Source organism: Prunus mume, linkage group LG3 (assembly GCF_029339155.1).
Source record: "Prunus mume cultivar Tortuosa linkage group LG3, ASM2933915v1, whole genome shotgun sequence".
NCBI lineage: Eukaryota > Viridiplantae > Streptophyta > Magnoliopsida > Rosales > Rosaceae > Prunus > Prunus mume.
Genome location: NC_142700.1, coordinates 27,073,958 through 27,079,498, shown reverse-complemented (window position 1 = coordinate 27,079,498; position 5,541 = coordinate 27,073,958). Strand labels below are relative to the sequence as shown.

The 5,541-nt window shown below is 34.4% G+C and overlaps 2 pseudogenes; both read right to left on the bottom strand.

Annotated features, from left to right (window-relative positions):
- Positions 1 to 602: 602 nt before the first annotated feature.
- On the bottom strand, positions 603 to 1,826 carry LOC148919272 (uncharacterized; annotated as a pseudogene).
- Positions 1,827 to 2,624: 798 nt separating this feature from the next.
- Positions 2,625 to 4,462, bottom strand: LOC103327067 (uncharacterized; annotated as a pseudogene).
- Positions 4,463 to 5,541: the final 1,079 nt, after the last annotated feature.

Sequence of the window (5,541 nt, the reverse complement as noted above, 5' to 3'; positions counted from 1 at the left end):
GATGCTTATGCTGTGCTTTAAAAAGAATCAGCTATAAAGCAAAGCAGTTAAACGTTTGGTAAATTGTAATTTTAAAAGTGTTGTGAGTATGAAAAGCAGTGTCAGAGTGTTTGGTAAATTTTATTGTAAAAGTGTTGTAACTGTTTATAATGGCTAAAATAGACATGATGCTAAAAGTGTTTTTATACTAATCTGTTTTGTAAAAAATAAACTTTGAAAGTGTGTTATACTTTTCTCCCTAAAAATTATAAATATTTGCTTAAAGAAAAATAAAAATTCAATTTTCTAACGAAATATACCATTTATTTTCTAGGACCAAATATAACCTACTTTTGTTTAGACTCAAATGACATTATACACAATCACTTTATACTCTACTAGAACAACCTTGGGTATGCACAAATTTGAACTCTCAAGGTCTGGGAAAAGCAAAAATAATTAGGCATTTAATAAATCTTCCAACAAAGAAAAAGTGATCACCACGGTAGTGGGTTAATAAACCATCCTTCAAATTGAATAAGTAATAAATATTTTTTTGACAAATCCATCGTTCTAATAAGGTTTAAATTGTAGCAATAAAAAAATGGAAATAAAGAAATTGTCTAAGAAGATGCATTCATTAAACTTGTTGCAATCTTGTTCATTAATGTTTCTACTTCTTGTGCTCCAGGCCCTTGAGTAATATGATATTCTTCTTGTGCATCACCCTCCATCTCCATTGCATTTGGGTTGTCATTTACTTTGTCAAAATGAAAATCACGCTGGCCATGCCTCCTTATGTACCTGTGAAGTGCCATAGTTACAATTACTATCTTCACTTGTTATGGAATGGATAGCTAGGCATGTCTCGAAAAATACTCCACTTTTTCTTCCATACACCAAAAATGCGTTCAATGACACTCCTAAGGGAAGAGTGTATGTGATTAAATACTTCTCTAGAACTTGTTGGTTGAGTACTCCTATGGAAATCTGGAAGATGATACCTTTCACCTTTATATGGTCCCTAATACCCGCTCATTTGTGGGTAACCCGCATCCACAAGATAACATTTTCCTATAACCAATAAGATATGTTTAATTGTAATGTAATTTGAAAGTGAAAAAAATTATAAGTTTAATGATATGCACATATTTGAAACATTACTATTTGGAGGTTTGGGAAAATTTAAAGCATTGTTTCATAATGCTGATAAAAATACCCTTGTATTGTGTGTAGTGCCTTCCCAACCTGCACATGCAAACATGAATTGCATGTCAAAATTACATGCAGCCATTATGTTTTGAGTCGGTATTCTTTTCCTGCCAATATATGGTACTTGATCTTCAGGAGGTATTGATGCTTGAACATGTACGTCATCTATAGTACCAATGCAATCCTGCAAACAGTAAGAGAAACATTTGAATAAATATTACTTTGTTCATAAAAAAAAACGATAAATTGTTACATCTAATTCTTACCTTAAAATGGGGCATATATCTTGAATCTCTCAATATCTCTTTCAGGACTCCATTAAACTCAGGATCCGAGGGTTTTATGACATCAACGGCTATAAGGCATACAATATCAAGTAATGTACCAAAGTATCTACTCACAGTTTCACCAGAATGTTGAAATCGTTCTTGTGCTAGCCTATTCCCTATACCATGTCCTAGAATGTGCACAAGCATTCCCAACATCTCAGCAGCGCACATTCTCCTAGAACCTCTCAACCCACAATTATTTTTCAGGTCAGTGTGTAATTTCAAAAATACACTTTTATCCATTCTAAACATTCTATAACAACATTTTTCATTCCCCCGTAACATTTCCATCACCCACTTATTTCCTGTTTAAAAAGAATCCATACAAGGACTTTTAAGAGTATACTTCTCATAATAATATTCCATAGTACGAATACACACATACAATTTGGTTGAACTCCCTTTCATCTTCTGAAATTTCCATATCTTGAAATAAACCTGCAATGTTATAGACATTCTCATCATCATAATAAACTAAAATCCACATATGCATTGATATAAAACAAAAGTCATATGAATTTTCAGTCAAAGCAACCAATTAAAGTCATTCAAGTAACAACTCATTATTAAAAGGGTAAATTACTCAAATGGCCCTCAAACTTGTACGCGATTTATATTTTGGTCCATAAATTAAATTATTAGTCCATATAGTACATAAACTCTATTTTAATTGCCCATTTGATCCAACTGTTACATTATGTCAATGTTGTTGTTAAATATGAGGGCAAATTGGTCATTTTGTACGTTAAAAATAAATAAATACTAAAAAATAAATAAAAGCTCTCTCTCTCTCTCTCTCTCTCTCTCTCTTCCCATTCCCCCATGGCTGCCACCCTCAAGCTCCAAACCCATCCCACAATCACTCTCCACCCAAACCCATCCAACAACCACCCTCCATCCCAGGCCCCATGAACCCAAAACCCAAGCTCCTCCTACCCTCCACCCAAGCCAGCAACTACAGAAAAAGAAAAGAAAAAAATCTTCCACAAACCCCTCCCAACCAACCCAGAACCCCAACTCAACAACCACCCAGACCCTCTCCCCCCCCCTTGATTTCCCTTTGTTGTTGAGAGACAACCACCCACCACCCTCCTCCCCACCTCATCACCCGCCAACCCCACCTCCCAAAATCACAACCACTGTCAATTTCTCACCCTCCAAGTACAAGTACCGATTCTTCAGCCAAGACACCGACATTGCTGCGAGGTTTTGGGGATTTATGCCATCAATACCAAGGCCAACACTCCCACCAGTTTCGCCATTGCCCACCTCCTCAGGAGCTTTCCTCTTCCTTTGCGTCTCTTCAGCAACCTTCAACAACCTTTGTTAGTATTATTTTGGACATTAATTGTTGGGCTGGATGGTTGAAGGTCATTGACAAACCATCTTTTTTTTTTTTTTTTTAACAAACACAGTAATTGGAGAGGTCTATAGGGAATTGGGGAGAAGAAATTGAAGGGAGGGGGTTTGGGTCTCATGATTTTTTTTCCTTTTTTTCTTCAATTATTTTATAATTTTGTATTTATTTTAACCATATTTTATTTGTTAATTATGAAAAGTCATATTTGCCCCTAAAATTTGGTTACATTTATCAGAAAATGTAACAGTTGGATCAAATGGGCGATTAAAATAGAGTTTATGTACTATTTATACTAATAATTTAATTTAGAGACCAAAATGTAAATCGAGTACAAGTTTGAGGACCATTTGAGTAATTTATCATTATAAAAATCATCAATATATAGCAGTCACATATAAACTAACCATCCAAATAGCAAACCCAAATAAGAAACCTAAAAAAAAAAAATCCTTGAGCAAAACAAAGTTCTAAGAAATTTTAGACCATATTGTTTGCCACACAATATATCATTAATCATAATTAAATTATAGCTAGCTTATTTTTCAGAAAGCTCATAGTTAAGCCATTGAAGCTTGACGTTAGGATCTTCCATAGTTGTGAAAATTTCTCTTTTCTCTTGATTTAGAAATAACCGAGTTGCAAACAACCACAAATGGCTCCCAGGTCCTGCACCTGTAAAGACGAAACTGCTTTCATCACTTCAGCAATGCTACTGCCTTGTGACCCTTTCATCATCACTAAAGTTGTACCCTATTCTCCATTATATCAATCATCCACTCAATATGTTGTGACAATTTAGCAACACCTCCTACCTTCTCCACTTTTGTAGCAACTCTATTTCCATTCTTCTCTTTCTTAACTTGTGTATCAAGTTGTTGATTTGTTCTCTTTTTCCCCTTCCCACAAGATTTTTCAGTGACTTGAATTATTTCATCTGGTACGTATACGGGATCATCCGAATCATCACCACTGTCGAGTAGAATACCCTCACATTTGGATGAATCATGAGTTTCATATGGGAAGTACACCAGATGAAGGTGCCCAAGCATGGTCACCAGTGGCGGTGGTGTTCATGAACATTCTATCAAACTTCTCTTCCATATCAGGACTATTACCCTTTCTACGTAGTTTTGCATATTTGGGATTTATCTGCATTTCAAAGAGAACAACATGAAAAACTATTACAGAGGTTTCATTGAATTATAATAAACAAACAACATTAAAAGCATTAATAATAACATACCTGAATTTTGTTATGCCACCATTCATCAGAAGCATCAACAGTCCGAAGTTTGGAATTCCACCCAAGACCAGTTTCCTTTCCAATTAGTTCTTTCCATATTTTCCATTGCTCTTTAAATGCATCCCACTTATTTTTCAATTGTGATTTATTATACTCTGCTCCTGTCTCTTTACTCATGCTAATCCTCACATTTTCCCATCATTCTTTCTTAAAGTGAGTACCAGGACGATTTCCTGCCTCCACCTCCTTGATACACAAGTCACAAAATATAGTTGTATTTTGATTATTCCATATAGCCGAAACTCGAGATCCACTAGCCACATTATTATTCTTCACCATCTGTGCATTTCTTATATAAATATGTATGTATTGGGAGATGAACATGTTATAGCAAATAATTGTTTTACTAAAAACATGCATATAGTGCCCTACAGGAATACTTGGGAAAAACTACATATATGAAAAGCAGTTAAACCAAGTAGTACAAGATGACAATGATTCAAACACACTCCAATATATTTTTCTCTTATTTTTGGGTCTGCAGTTTTGATATTACCTATTCTGACATCAAACCCTATTGAATTAGGAAAAAGATTAATAAAAGTTAGAGAAAAACCACCATAATTTTATTTCTTTTATTGAATCAAACCCTCTAAAAAAACAAAAATAATGAAAAGCAAGAATAATACCTATAATGAAGAGCAAAAATAATTTATTTCTTTTATTGAATCAAGCATCACTATCATACATCAGCTATGGAAAAAAAAAACTTGTGGGTTGTTTAGAGCATAGATTGATGACTTTAAGGTTTTGAAAACTAAGCACTAGGCTTTTCTAATTTGCTTAAACTTTTTTCACCCCGAACCCATAAATTATATGAAGATCCGAATTTGAATCTCATTACTTATTATACTTGTGAATTGCTAAAACCGGGAATATATTTTGGTAAATAGTTGAGTGACTTGGATGAAAATAGAGTAAAGCTTAGGCCTTTTACAGGACAAGCAACCCATCAATGGATAAGAAAGCTTCCAACTTGGAAGAATTAGAGTTGAAGGAAAGCAAGGTTGACCTACCATTCAAGGACCTTTTGGACCATATGGATTCCATCCCTCAAAACTATCATACACGAGAGATTGAAGAATCCATATATCCCTAAAAACTATAATCAATAGCTTTGAAGAGTTTGATCATTTACCTTTGAAAATAGATTGAGTGAATTGTTTGCAAACTTTGGGAGGCTATAAGAGATTGAGCGAATAGATTGATAACTTGGGAGGCTACAGGAAATACAAAACGTTGGTGTCTGCAAACTTGAGAGAAATACGGGAGATAAATTTCTAACCTAATAAGGGTATTTGTGGAATTGCAAAAAATTCATTAAAGGGAGCGTGTTGCTTCAATTGAAAGCAGCTTTA